The sequence below is a fragment of the Mesoplodon bidens genome (genome assembly GCF_964165515.1).
Source record: "Mesoplodon bidens genome assembly, chromosome: 6".
In the NCBI taxonomy this organism is placed as follows: Eukaryota; Metazoa; Chordata; class Mammalia; order Artiodactyla; family Ziphiidae; genus Mesoplodon; species Mesoplodon bidens.
Window position 1 is genome coordinate 57,772,232 of NC_138162.1, and position 15,941 is coordinate 57,788,172.

The window sequence follows — 15,941 nt, forward strand, 5'->3', positions numbered from 1 at the left end:
AGAATCTTCAACAAGACAATAGGAGTCTCAAGGGTCTGTCTATGAAAGTAGCATCTTGCCCTACTGTTCTTGCCTATAAATTCCTACTGTTTACCTGTACCCTTGTCTTTCTGAAGACAATTCTAAAAAAGTACCCATGCCACCTTACAACAATTCTGATTATGGCACTACATGGATATTTCAATAGCTTTCTCTTTTTTCATGTAATCCCTTGTACATACCTTGCCAGCTTCTATCACCTAGCCAACAAGGTACTGAGATGGTGTTGCCAATAGCTGTCCACACCAGGTCTTGAGCAATGGTCCTTCCATGTCCCACGTTCCCTTGTTGGGGAAAAACCTACAATGTTTTTTTTTTTGTTTTTTTTTTTGCTGTACGCAGGCCTCTCACTGTTGTGGCCTCTCCCGTTGCGGAGCACAGGCTCCAGAAGCACAGGCTCAGCGGCCATGGCTCACGGGCCCAGCTGCTCCACGGCATGTGGGATCTTTCCAGACCAGGGCACGAACCTGTGTCCCCTGCATCGGCAGGCGGACTCTCAACCACTGCGCCACCAGGGAAGCCCCCTACAATGATTTGTGTCTTTAAATATGACTAAATTACATGCTAATTTAAAAGACTTCTCTAAATCATTCCAGAAGCATCAAATATTGAAGAAGAAATGTTCACACAAATGCATGAAATATATCATCTCAGCTGACCATATCAGCTTTCCCACTAAAGGTCACGTCTCTGCTACTGACCAGTGTGTCAGTGCTGGATGGGTACTACAAAATAGACCCAAGCTGGTGGTAACCCTTCCTCAACTGGGCATGTTAAAGCTGTCAAGTTGTCATGGCTGAAGCAACTCACATAACTCCCCACCACCTTGTAGAAATTTGCTGAAATAAAAATTCTGAACAACCTGAGTGTGTCCTTGCAGATCCCCAATTCTGTGTGACTCAGATCTTTTTACAATGTTCCTGTGTCACAGATATGGGTAGGGACATTTTGGCCGCCACTTTTGTCAGTGGATTAGAGTTTGGCATTGGAAGCTTAGGTAAAAAGGTGAAATTGTATTAGCAAGCAGCCACTTTGGATGTAGCAGAACATTGATAACAAAATATCTTAAGAGGACAGTAAGAAAATCAATAGTAATAATAATAAATTTTTAAAATTGTTGCCCCTTCAAATCCCAGTCAGGCAAGCCCATGCAGACATGAAGACCCCAGAGATGTCTCAACTGGTATAAATTCAGATTCAAAGACCGCAATGTCATCATTGCATACAGTATAGTCATTGGAAAAAAAAAAAGTCAGATAGACACAACAAACCTTAACAAAATTGTGTTCAGAGAAATTTTTCCATAGGCAGTTCTCCAAATACTTAAATTCTTTTTTCCCTGCCACAAGAAGAAAAAAACAGTTCTTAAAAGGAAACAGTGCCTGGTATTTATTAGGATAAGAAGTAAAAGATATGCAAATATGTACTAGGCCAGCCTTAAGGTAACATTCTATTTTTTAAAAATTAGTATAGCTTGGTAAGTATATAAAAGATTTATCTGCACCCCAAGTTCTTTAACACTCCTGGTTGTGGTAAATAACTGAATGAATTAAACTATTTTATTAGTTTTTAAAAACTAAAGCTATGTACCTTCTCTCTGACACCATACAGTATAGTCCATAATATCATATAACATTAACGTTTCAGTACAGTCCATAATATCATATAACATTAACGTTTTAGTAACTACAGACTTGAATTTATTTTGTCACAGAAAGCCTGATTAATCTGACCTTTCTAAATTTCTTATACTTGTCTTATAGGCCAGTAAGTAATCATTACTTAAACTAAAACTTTAAGAAAACAAGAAGGAAAATGGGACTTCCCTGGTGGTCCAGTGGTTAAGACTCTGTGCTCCCAATGCAGGGGCCCCGGGTTTGATCCCTGGTCAGGGAAATAGATCCCACATGCATGCCACAACTAAGAGTTTGCATGCCACAACTATGAGCCTGCGTGCCGCAACAGAGATCCTGCACAAAGCAATGGAGATCCCATGTGCCACAACTAAGACCCGGCACAGCCGAATAAATAAATAAATAAACAAACAAATAAACAAATAAAATAAGTCTCTAATGGGACTTCCCTGGGAAAAAAAAGAAAAGAAAAGTAAACAAGAAGAAAAAAAGTGCTCCATTCTCCTGTTATCAGAGTGAAGAAGTGTCACATTAAAAGAAAATATTATTTAAGTCTAATTTTTATAGTACATTTATTCAGGGCACTTTGTAAAGAGAGTTAGAAGTTAACTTCCTCAAAAAATATTTACAGCAAATTTTAGGTGGCAGTCCTTTATACTGGCCTTTAATAAAAACGGAGTGTCCAACAATAACATATAACCTGTATCTTTGGTTGAGGGAGGAACCACGTGCTTTGTGATGAGATAAGCAGAGTCAATTGTGACCATCTGTTTTGAACTTGGTGTGCTCCAGATAGTTGGAGATTCACCTGTTTTAATTGTCTTATTTCATCCAATCAAGTTCTACTTCTTCAGTCTTCTCCATTTCTTTCTTCTATCCTAAGTCCGTTTGAACCTAAAATACCTAGAAATAGCCTCCATTCCAAGTCATCTTGTCTCTTCTTCAGTTTTCACTTCAAATTGTATCTATCCTTTCACTTCTGGAGACCCCACTGAAGATGAAATAAGTCACTTACATATGGATCTATTAAAGGAAAATCTTGACCAGTCTTCCACTCTCCCTAGAATAATGCTGCACACTAAAAACATATGCTGGTTAACAGAATGACCATCTATCCTGGAATTCCAGAATCCCAGAATTCTCACATCCTCTGAGGTAGATATTATTATTCCTATTGTAATAAAATAAATAGCAAGATGAAACCCTAAACCCTATATACTTCCCTTGGTGAAGAAAAGAACATTCAATCTTGTTATAAATAGAGGTAGAACAGACTTAGAGAATGAACTTATGGTTATGCGACAGGGGAAGGGTGGGAGGGAGGGATAGATTGGGAGTTTGGGATTGACGTGTACACACTGCTATATTTAAAAAGATAACCAACAAGGACCTACTGTAAAAATCAATAACTTTAAACACTAAAATAAAAGATTAAAAAAATGACATTACTTGAAAATGCTTTAAAAAAAATACATGAGGAGCAGTCAAGATGGTGGAATAGGGGCTCCCCTGGAGGCACAGTGGTTGAGAGTCCACCTGCCGATGCAGGGGACACGGGTTCGTGCCCCGGTCTGGGAAGATCCCACATGCCGCGGAGTGGCTGGGCCTCTGAGCCATGGCCGCTGAGCCTGCGTGTCCGGAGCCTGTGCTCTGCAACGGGAGAGGCCACAACAGTGAGAGGCCCGCGTACTGCAAAAAAAAAGAGATGGTGGAATAGGAGGATGCGGAATTCATCACTCCTCACAAGTACATCAAAAAGGCATCTACAAATGGAACAGTTCTCATAGAGCACATGCTGAACATTAGCGGAAGACTTTTGGACACCTAATAGGACAAAAAAATCCCCTCACAACCGAGTAGGACGAAAGAAAGAAGAAAAAATGAGTATCAAAAAAGGGACCAGCAACCCTGGCAGGAAGCTGAAGGTGAAGGGAGGTGCCCACACTCAGAAAAACTCCCTAACTGTGGGGAAATCAACTGGGACAGAAAAGGACCTTCAGGGGATCAAAGGAGAATGCAGGGGATGGTCTGCAGAAGGCAGGACAAAGTAAGAATAGCAGGCAGGGTCTACATCTCAGCTCTGTGCATTCCAGCCTGAGTTGTGAGTCACCTGTTGTGAAGGGGGGCTGGGTGCTGGAAAGTAGGGTTTGGAGTGCAGACCCAAGGAGGGGACAGCTATTGGCTGTGAAAAGACAGCCTGAAGGGAAAGGAGTAAGGAGCTCCACAAAGGGGAAAGTCTGCAGAAAAAGCCAGGAACATCACAGAAGCAAGGCATCGTTGTTGAGTGGCGTGCAAGGGGCGCAGCCACCATTACAACCCCTTCCCCCACCGGCCGGTTTCTTTGGAATCCACTGGCACTGGGAGGGGCTCCCTTCTGAGCCTTCCCGCCTGCCTACGATAGCTCCGGGGGTCTGAGCGCTGCCCACCCCAAAGCCTCCTTGGGAATCAGCCCTAGGCGCCCCTGCCTGGGATGAGAGTCCACCGATGCTGGAGGGGACTGAATGCTAAAGTGTGGGGTTGGGAGAACTGATCCAGGGAGAGGAATGCTGTTGGCTGTGTGGATACAGCAGAAGTGATGCGAGAGAGGGGATAGGAGGCTGGGAGTGCCCCTAGAGGAAGCGTGGTCTGCCTGAAAACAGAGGCACCACTGTTGAGAGGCACGTGGGGAGGCGGGGCCGCCACCCCCTCAACACATACCACCCCTACACTCCAGCTCCTTCCTCCATGGCCACTGGGAGGGACTCCCACCAGAGCAAACCGCCACAGTTGGTTACAGCTGCCTGCTGGCCCCCACCACTGCAGGCAACTCGTGCACACCCAGGTCTGAGTGAGCAAGTGTGCCCCAAGCAGCTGCTGCTTTCGCTTCCTCTCACCTGGGCAGGGAACAAATGCCTGAGGGTGGCGTACATGCAGAGGTGGGGTCAAAACCAAAGCTGAGCCCCAGGGGTGGTGCAACTAAGGAAGAGGAACGGAACTCTTTCTGTGCAGCTGCACAAGCCTTGGATTAAATCCCTGAGATTGGCTTGGTAAATCCTGCATCTGTGGAATACCTGCATAGACAGCAAGTGTTCCCACAACTGAGTTCAGTGTAGCCTTCCCAGCAGTGAACTTAGGGGACAAATACAAGTGAGAATTGGGCCAGGTCAAGGTCTGAGCTGGCCCCACAGTGCTCCTCACAGCAGGTCCAGAGACCTACCTAGAGGCATTGGAAGGCCTCCTGGGGAGGCAGGATCAGCTTTGGCTCACTGTGGGAGCAAGGACACTGACAGCGGAGGCCCCAGGAAAATATTCGTACTACTATTATTTTTTTTTTTTTGTCTCGTTTTGTTCAATTGTTGGTGTTGTTGCTTTTATTATTTTTTATCTTTTATTTTCTTAGTTTTCTTAATATATATTTTTATTTTTATTTTATTTTTCTATTTTTACTTTATTTTTTGTTGTTTTTGAGGTTTTTTCTTGGTTTTTTTTTTTTTTTTTTTTTTTTTGCAGTACGTGGGCCTCTCACTGTTGTGGCCTCTCCCGTTGTGGAGCACAGGCTCCAGATGTGCAGGCTCAGCAGCCATGGCCCATGGGCCTAGCCACTCCGCGGCATGTGGGATCTTCCTGGACCGGGGCACGAACCCGTGTCCCCTGCATCGGCAGGCGAACTCTCAACCACTGCGCCACCAGGGAAGCCCTTTTTTCTTGTTTTTGTTCTTTGTTTTTTATTTTTTTTGTATATTTTTGATTGGTTTGTATGTGTATATTTTATGTTTGCTTCTTTTGTTGTTTATTTACTTTCTGTTTTTGTTTTAGTTTTCATTTTCTGTTTTTGTTAGTTTAGTCCTTATTTGACTGTTCTCATTTTTTAATTCTTTGCTTGTTCTTGTTGCTGTTTTGTTTTTGTTTTTTTTTCTCTTTGTGTGTGTGTTGTTGTTGCTGCTGTTTGTTTGCTGTTGTTTTTGCTATTTATCCTGAGTGTTGTTTATCTGTCTCTTTTTCTTTTCTCTTTCTCTGGCAACACAGTGTGGTTTGAGGGCTCTTGGTTCCCCAGTAAGGGGTAAGGCCTGGGCCTCCGGGGTGGGAGCACAGAGTCCAGGACACTGGACCACCAGAGAATTCCTGGGCCTAGGGAATATTAATCAACGTGCGCTCTCAGAGGTATCCACATCAACACCAAGACCTGGCCCCACACAACTGACTGCAGGCTCCAGTGCTGGACACCTCATGCCAAACAACCAGCAAGACAGGAACACAGCCCCACCCATCAGCACATAGGCTGCCTAAAGTCATATTAAGCTCACACACACCCCAAAACACACCACCTGATGCAGCCCCACCCTGCAGAGAGGAAAGACTCAGCTCCACCCACCAGAGCACAGGCACCAGTCTCTCCCACCAGGAAACCGTCACAAGCCCCAGGACCAACCTCACTCACCAGGAGGCAGACAATAGAAGTAAGAGGAACGACTACCCTACAGCCTGCAGAAAGACCATAAACAAAGCAGGTTAGACAAAATGAGATGACAGAAAAATATGTTGCAGATGAAGGGGTAAGGTGAAATCCCACAAGACTAAATAAATGAAGAGGACATAGGCAATCTACCTGAAAAAGAATTCAGAGTAATGATAATAAAGATGATCCAAGATCTTGGAAATAGAATGGAGACATGGATCGAGAAGATAAAAGAAATATTTAACAAAGACCTAGAAGAACTAAAGGACAAACAATCAGTGATGAACAACACAATAACTGAAATGAAGAATACACTAGAAGGAATCAATAGCAGAATAACTGAGGCAGGAGAATGGATACGTGAGCTGGAAGATAGAATGGTGGAAATAACTGCCGAGGAGCAGAATAAAGACAAAAGAATGAAAAGAAATGAAGACAGTCTCAGAGACCTCTGGGACAATATTAAACACACCAACATTCGAATTATAGGGATCCCAGAAGAAGAAGAGAAAGGGAAAGGGCCTGAGAAAACATTTGAAGAGATTATAGTCGAAAACTTCCCTAACATGGGAAAGGAAATAGTTAACCAAGTCCAGGAAGCACAGAAAGTCCCACAGAGGATAAACCCAAGGAGAAACATGCTGAGATACATATTAATCAAATTAACAAAAATTAAATACAAAGAAAAAATATTAAAAGCAGCAAGGGAAAATCAACAAATAATCTACAAGGGAACCCCCATAAGCTTAACAGCTGATTTTTCAGCAGAAACTCTGCAAACCAGAAGGGAGTGGCAGGACATATTTAAAGTGATGAAAGGGAAAAACCTACAACCAGATTACCTTACCCAGCAAGGATCTCATTTGGATTTGATGGAGAAATCAAAAGCTTTACAGGCAAGCAAAAGCTAAGAGAATTCAGCACCACCAAACCAGCTTTTCAACAAATGCTAAGGGAACTTCTCTAGGCAGGAAACGCAAGAGAAGAGAAAGACCTACAATAACAAATCCAAAACAATTAAGAAAATGGTAATAGGAACATACATTTTGATAACTACCTTAAATGTAAATAGATTAAATGCTCCAACCAAAAGACACATATGAAGTCAAGACCCATATATATGCTGTCTACAAGAGACCCACTTCAGCCCTAGGGACACATACAGACTGAAAGTGAGAGAATGGAAAAAGATATTCCATGCAAATGGAAATCAAAAGAAAACTGGAGTAGCAATACTCATATCAGACAAGATACACCTTAAAATAAGGTCTATTACAAGAGACAAAGAAGGACACTATGTAGTGATCAAGGGGTCAATCCAAGAAGAAGATACAACAATGGAAATATTTATGCACCCAAAATAGGAGCACTTCAATACATAAGGCAAATGCTAACAGCTATAAAGTGGGAAATCAATGGTAACACAATCATAGTTGGGAACTTTAACACCCCACTTACACCAATGGACAGAACATGCAGACAGAAAATAAATAAGGAAACACGAGCTTTAAATGACACAATAGACCAAATAGACTTAATTGATATTTGTAAGACATTCCACCCGAAAGCAACAGAACACACTTTCTTCTCAAGTACTCATGGAACATTCTCCAGGATAGATCACATCTTGGGTCACAAATCACGCCTCGATAAGTTTAAGAAAATTGAAATCATATCAAGCATCTTTTCTGACCACAATGCTATGAGATTAGAAATCAGTTACAGGAAAAAAAACTAAAAAACACAAACACATGGAGGCTACACAATATGCTACTAAGTAACCAAGAGATCACTGAAGAAATCAAAGAGGAAATTAAAAAATACATAGAAACAAATGACAATGAAAACACTATGACCCAAAACCTATGGGATGCAGCAAAAGCAGTTCTAAGAGGGAAGTTTATAGCAATACAATTCTACCTCAAGAAACAAGAAAAATCTCAAATAAACAACCTTGCCTTACACCTAAAGCAGCTAGAGAAAGAAGAACAAAGAAAACCCAACGTTAGTAGAAGGAAAGAAGTCATAAAGATCAGATCAGAAATAAATGAAATAGAGGTGAAGAAAATAATAGCAAAGATCAATAAAACTAAAAGCTGGTTCTTTGAGGAGATAAACAAAATTGATAAACCTTTAGCCAGACTCATCAAGAAAAAGAGGGAGAGGACTCAAATCAATAAAATTAGAAATGAAAGAGGTGAAGTTACAATAGACACCGCAGAAATACAAAACATCATGAGAGACTACTACAGGCAACTCTATGCCAATAAAATGGACAACTTGGAAGAAATGGACAAATTCTTAGTAAGATATAACCTTCCAAGACTGAACCAGGAAGAAATAGAAAACATGAACAGACCAATCACAAGTAATGGAATTGAAACTGTGATTAAAAATCTCCAACAAAGAAAAGTTCAGGACCAGATGGCTTCACAGGTGAATTCTATCAAGCATTTAGAGAAGAGCTAACACCCATCCTTCTCATACTCTTCCAAAAAATTTTAGAGGAAGGAACACTCACAAACTCATTCTACAATGCCATCACCCTGATACCAAAACCAGACAAAGATACTACAAAAAAAATTATAGACCAATACCACTGATGAACATAGATGCAAAACTCCTCAACAAAACACTAGCAAACAGAATCCAACAACACATTAAAAGGATCATATGGGCTTCCCTGGTGGTGCAGTGGTTGAGAGTCCGCCTGCCAATGCAGGGGACACAGGTTCATGCCCAGGTCCGGGAAGATCCCACATGCCGCGGAGCGGCTAGGCCCGTGAGTCATGGCCGCTGAGCCTGCGCGTCCGGAGCCTGTGCTCCACAACGGGAGAGGCCACAACAGTGAGAGGCCCGCATACCGCAAAAAAAAAAAAGGATCATACACCATGATCAAGAGGGATTTATCCCAGGGATGCAAGGATTCTTCAGTAAATGCCAATCAATCAATGTGATACAGCATATTAACAAATTGAAGAATAAAAACCATATGATCATCTCAATAGATGCAGAAAAAGCTTTTGACAAAATTCAACACCCACTTATGATAAAAACTCTCCAGAAAGTGGGCATAGAGGGAACCTACCTCAACATAATAAAGGCCATATGCAACAAACCCACAGCAAACATCATTCTCAATGGTGAAAAACGGAAAGCCTTTCCCTTTCAGGAACAAGACAAGGAGGCCCACTATCACCACTATTATTCAATATAGTCTTGGAAGTCCTAGCCACGGCAGTCAGAGAAGAAAAAGAAATAAAAGGAATCCAAATTGGAAAAGAAGAAGTAAAACTGTTACTGTTTGTAGATGACATGATTCTATACATAGAAAATCCTAAAGATGCCCTCAGAAAACTACTAGAGCTAATCAATGAATTTAGTAAAGTTGCAGGATACAAAATTAATGCACAGAAATCTCTTGCATTCCTATACACTAACAACAAAAGATCAGAAAGAGAAATTAAGGAAACAATCCCAGTTACCATTGCAACAAAAATAATAAAATACCTAGGAATAAACCTACCTAAGGAGGCAAAAGACCTGTACACAGAAAACTATAAAACACTGTTGAAAGAAATCAAAGACACACTAACAGATGGAGAGATATTCCATGTTCTTGGATTGGAAGAATCAATATTGTCAAAATGATTATACTACCCAAAGTAATCTACAGATTCAATGCAATCCCTATCAAATTACCAATGGCATTTTTCACAGAACTAGAACAAAATATTTTACAATTTCTATGAAAACACAAAAGACCCCGAATAGCCAAAGCAGTCTTGAGAAAGAAAAACAGAGCTGGAGGAGTTAGGCTCCCTGACTTCAGACTATACTCTACAAAGCTACAGTAACTAAGACAGTATGGCACTGGCACAAAAACAGAAATATAGATCAATGGAACAGGATAGAAAGCCCAGGGATAAACCCATGCACCTATGGTCACCTAATCTATGACAAAAGAGGCAAGAATATATGATGGAGAAAAGATAGTCTCTTCAATAAGTGGTGCTGAAGAAACTGGACAGCTACATGTAAAAGAATGAAGTTAGAACACTCCATAACACCATACACAAAAATAAACTCAAAATGGATTAAAGACCTAAATGTAAGACCAGACACTATAAAACTCTTAGAGGAAAACATAGGCAGAACACTCTTTGACATAAATTGCAGCAAGATCTTTTTTGACTCACCTCCTAGAGTAATGAAAATAAAAACAAAAATAAACAAATGGGACCTAATGAAACTTAAAAGCTTTTGCAGAACAAAGGAAACCATAAACAAGATGAAAAGACAACCCTCAGAATGGGAGAAAATATTTGCAAACGAAGCAACTGACAACAGATTAATCTCCAGAATATATAAGCAGCTCTTGCAGCTCAATATCAAAAAAAACAACCCAATCAAAATATGGGTGGAAGGCCTAAAAAGACATTTTTCCAAAGAAGGCATACAGATGGCCACAAACACATGAAAAGATGCTCAACCTCACTAATTATTAGGGAAATGCAAATCAAAACTACAATGAGGTATCACCTCACACCGGTCAGAATGGTCATCATCAAAAAAATCTACAAACAATAAATGCTGGAGAGGGTGTGGAGAAAAGGGAACCCTCCTGCCCTGTTGGGTGGAGTGTAAATTGATACAGCCACTAGAGAGAACAGTATGGAGGTTCCTTAAAAAACTAAAAATAAAACTACCATTTGACCCAACAATCCCACTCCTGTGCGTATACCCAGAGAAAACCATCAACAGAGGAATGGATAAAGAACATGTGGTACATATGTACAATGGAATATTACTCAGCCTTAAAAAGGAATGAAATTGGATCATTTGTAGAGATGTGGATGGAGCTAGAGAGTGTCATACAGAGTGAAGTAAGGCAGAGAAAAACAAATATCATATATTAACACATATGTGAAATCTAGAAAAATGGTATAGATGATCCTATTTGCAAAGCAGAAATAGAGACACAGAAGTAGAGAACAAATGTATGGATAACAAGGGGGAAAGGGTGGGGTGGGAAGAATTAGGAGATTGGGATTGACACATATACACTATTGATACTATGTATAAAATAGGTAACTAATAAGAACCTGCTGTATAGCACAAGGAACTCTACTTAATGCACTGTGGTGACATGAATGGGAAGGAAACCCAAAAGGGAGAGGATATATGTATGGCTGATTCTTTTTTTTTTTTTTTTTTTTGCGGTATGTGGGCCTCTCACTGCCGTGGCCTCTCCCATTGCGGAGCACAGGCTCCGGATGCGCAGGCTCAGCGGCCATGGCTCACAGGCCCAGCCGCTCCGCAGCACGTGGGATCCTCCCGGACCGGGGCACGAACCCGCATCCCCTGCATTGGCAGGCGGACTCTCAACCACTGCGCCACCAGGGAAGCCCTGATTTATTTTTCTGTAGAGTAGAAACTAACTCAACGTTGTGAAGCAACTATACTCCAATAAAAGTTAATTAAAAAAATATGTGCCACAAAGTATCCATGTAATTAAATTGTTCTCTGTATCTCCTCCTTATTGTAAAACATAAAGACATCATGAATTCTCAAAAAAGAAAAAAAGAAAAAGAGACATGGGCATTTCTGTGCTCTGGGTATAAGAGGACCAGGATGTTATAGGTGCTCAGCTATATTTTAATATACAGTTGTGACATAATCTGCTCTGTTCAGTATGTCAGTATCTGAGCTCTGACAAATGTTATGTGCTGAATGTTTGTGTCCCTCCAAAATTCGTATTTTGAAATCCTAACCCCCAATGTGATAGTATTAGGAGGTGAGGCCTTTGGGAGGTGATTAGGTCATGAGCATGGAGCCCTCATGAATGGGATTAATGCTGTTATAAAAGAGACCCCAAAGAGCTCCCTTACCCTTTCTGCCCTGTGAGGACAAAGTGAGAGGATGGCCACCTATGAACTAGGAAGCAGGCCCTTACTAGACACCAAGTCTATAGGCACTTTGATCTTAGACTTGCCAGCCTCCAGAACTGTGCAAAATGTTTGCTGTTTAAGCCACCCAGTCTATGGTATTTTTGATAGCAGCCTGAACTAAGACAATGAGAAACTCATATGGGGGGGTCCTTGTGTGGCTTCTGCTCTTCATTCTGCTTTTAAAACTTGAGGCACACCTGTGGGCAGTGGAAAAAAATTAAAATATAGGAAATAACTCTAATGGCATTCATTTCTTTCCCTTTTAAATCCATGTGTTGTCTGGAAATAAATTCTTAAAAATAAATTGGGAATGGGGTCATGTTTGTCTTCTGAGAATCTTCAAGAGCAACAATAAAAATAGCTAATATTTCTTGAAAACCATATATTCTTCATTTAATCCTTACAGCCACCCTTTGACCTGGGTGCTGTTATAATCCCCATTTTACAGGTGAGACTGAGAGAAGTTGACTCACCCTCTCCCCTCTTTTTTTTGCTGATTTGCGTTTTTCAAATGCTTCCTTGTCTCTTTGGAGCCTTCAGTCTTCCCTCCCCCATCCCCACACCCCATCAAAAAGTCCATCAAATCTATCATTCCTGTTAAGTTTTTTTTTAAATAAATTTATTTATTTATTTTTGGCTGTGTTCGGTCTTCGTTGCTGTGTGTGACCTTTCTCTAGTTGCGGCAAGTGGGGGCTACTCTTTGTTGCGGTGCATGGGCTTCTCACTGCGATGGCTTCTCTTGCTGCGGAGCATGGGCTCTAGGCGCATGGGCTTCAGTAGTTATGGCTCGTGGGCTCAGTAGTTGTGGCTCGTGGGCTTAGTTGTTCCGCGGCATGAGGGATAATCCCGGACCAGGGCTCGAACCTGTGTCCCCTGCACTGGCAGTCGGATTCTTAACCACTGTGCCACCGGGGAAGCCCCCTGTTAAGTTTTAAATGCCCAATCGCAGTTTAAAATACTACCTTTTCTTGGGGTCTGGGACTTTTACAGAGATTAAAACAAACTAAGATAATAAAAATCTAGGTGGAATGTGATGTTTGAGAAAGCACAAGCATAGGTGTTATTATCACAGTTATCACATGAGGTTCAGTACATTTAAGAAGTCTTCTCAAATTTATATAACTAGGGTATTTGGGATTCAGTCCTCAATCTGTCTTACCTGCAAAGTCTGAATTCTTAACTACTATATTATTCTTCCCACCATGTGCTGGGCCTTAAGCTAAGAGCTGAAGAGAGAAAGATGTAGAACTTTTCAGCCCTTAAGGAACTCCCTGTCTGGTAAGAGGAGGCAGAAAGAAAAGTCAGATATTATAAAACAGTGTGGTTAGGGTGAGGGTAGAGGCTGCCACTAGGTTCTATGAAAGGACAGAGCAGAGCACATTTCCTGGTCTTCCTGGAGAAAGTTAAAACATTAGACACAGATCTTGCTCCAGAAGGAATGTACTCCCGTTAAACTCATCTAGCTCCTTATTAAAAAGTTTTATGCTTATAATGGACTTAAAGAGGAAGCAAGTTGTCATGACTGGATTACATCATGTTCACTGTGCCTACCTACACCTTCCTTTTCCCTCTCCCACTTCTTACCTGTCCTCCCCTTCCATTCTCTCTCCCTCTCTTCCTCAGACTTTTTTTTTTAACATCTTTATTGGAGTATAATTGCTTTACAGTGTTGATTTAGTTTCTGCTGTATAACAAAGTGAATCAGCTATACGTATACATATAGCCCCATATCCCCTCCCTCTTGCTTCTCCCTCCCACCCTTCCTATCCCACCCCTCTAGGTGGTCACAGAGCACCCAACTGATCTCCCTGTGCTATGCGGCTGCTTCCCACTAGCTATCTATTTTACATTTGGGAGTGTATGTATGTCCATGCCACTCTCTCACTTCGTCCCAGTTTACCCTTCCCCCCTCCCCGTGTCCTGAAGTCCATTCTCTATGCCTCAGACTGTTATTAAGCTCAGGCATCACAGATTTTGTACAACTGAATTGATGGATTCTAGGGACATTTAAAAACAGATTTCATGTAATTTTGCCTTGAAATTCTTCTTTGTTCTTTCCTTGTCACATTGGTCAGTTTTGTGTCCCAGTCATCTGCATACATCATGGTTTGTAGGTGCATAGGATGGCTTATATTCATTCATCGAATGAATAACTGAGTGAACGGCTATATGAGTGAATGAATGGAGGAACAAATGCATTAATATGTTATTAATATGTCAGCAAGAGAGAAAAGCTCGGAAATGCTAAGGAATTTGAACAGCAGGGGGCAGCAAACATTACCTCTTTTTTTTTTTTTTGGAATTTTGCCTTTTTTTTCTTTAAATTAATTAATTAATTTATTTATGGCTGTGTTGGCTCTTCGTTTCTGTGCGAGGGCTTTCTCTAGTTGTGGCAAGTGGGGACCACTCCTCATCATGGTGCGCGGGCCTCTCACTATCGCGGCCTCTCTTGTTGTGGAGCACAGACTCCAGACGCGCAGGCTCAGTAATTGTGGCTCATGGGGCCAGTCACCCCGCGGCATGTGGGATCTTCCCAGACCAGGGCTCGAACCCGTGTCCCCTGCATTGGCAAGCAGATTCTCAACCACTGCGCCACCAGGGAAGCCCCTTTTTGTTTGTTTTTAACCCTACAAGTCAACATATGAGAAAGAGAGTGAGAGAGTGAGAGAGGTGTTATAATTTAAAGGGCAATTCTAAAGTGACAAGTGTACTCAGCGTCAGTTGCTGGTAGAACAACGCACGGAGTTTTTCAGAGTTCTTTCCTCAAGGACCCCAAACTGCTTATATAGAGTTATATATCAATGGCCAGCAGATGGCAGCACTTCTCATGGGTCAGGAATATAGAACAACATTTTTGGGGGGAAAAGAAGATATACAGGGCATGAAATCTTTATTTTAAAAATTACAGAAGTAAAATCAATACTTACTAGAGGATTGAACTTTCTAGGTCACAACTATCTTGATGAAAGGAAGGTAGAATTTTAACCATGAGTACATTGTTCATTTTGAAGCAAGGTGATAACTAAAATGTTTTAAAAATGTCAAGTTTGAGCCTTTCAAAAGGTGAGCTGTAATTGATGGCAATCATTTGGATTTTACTGGGTACTTTTACAATGTTCCTTTATCAGATTTTTCAATGATCATGTCACAGATGTTAGCCAAGAGAAAGACACATGCACATTGACACAATGCTTTTAGATTACTGATTAATAGCACTAAATGACTTCCTACGTTGTCCTTGGCTACATTATTTAAGTGTCAACAAAGTACCTCAGTCTCTTAGTATTACCAGGTCTTCACCTTTTCTATACATTTAACTACTTTAGTTGGAATATTTATAATCAGATTAAAAACAGTAACAATGTCTGTAGTTTGAGTACTTGAACTGCAAAAGAAAATGCAGACCTACTGTTTTTTGTTTTGTTTTGTTTTTTACATCTTTATTGGAGTATAATTGCTTTACAGTGGTGTGTTAGTTTCTGCTTTATAACAAAGTGAATCAGTTATACATATACATATGTTCCCATATCTCTTCCCTCTTGCGTCTCCCTCCCTCCCACCCTCCCTATCCCACCCCTCTAGGTGGTCACAAACCACCGAGCTGATCTCCCTGTGCTATGCGGCTGCTTCCCACTAGCTATCTATTTTACGTTTGGTACTGTATATATGTCCATGCCACTCTCTTGCTTTGTCACAGCTTACCCTTCCTCCTCCCCATATCTTCAAGTCCATTCTCTAGTAGGTCTGTGACTTTATTCCTGTTTTACCCCTAGGTTCTTCATGACATTTTTTTTTCTTAAATTCCATATATATGTATTAGCATACGTATTTGTCTTTCTCTTTCTGACTTGCTTCACTCTGTATGACAGACTCTAGGTCCGT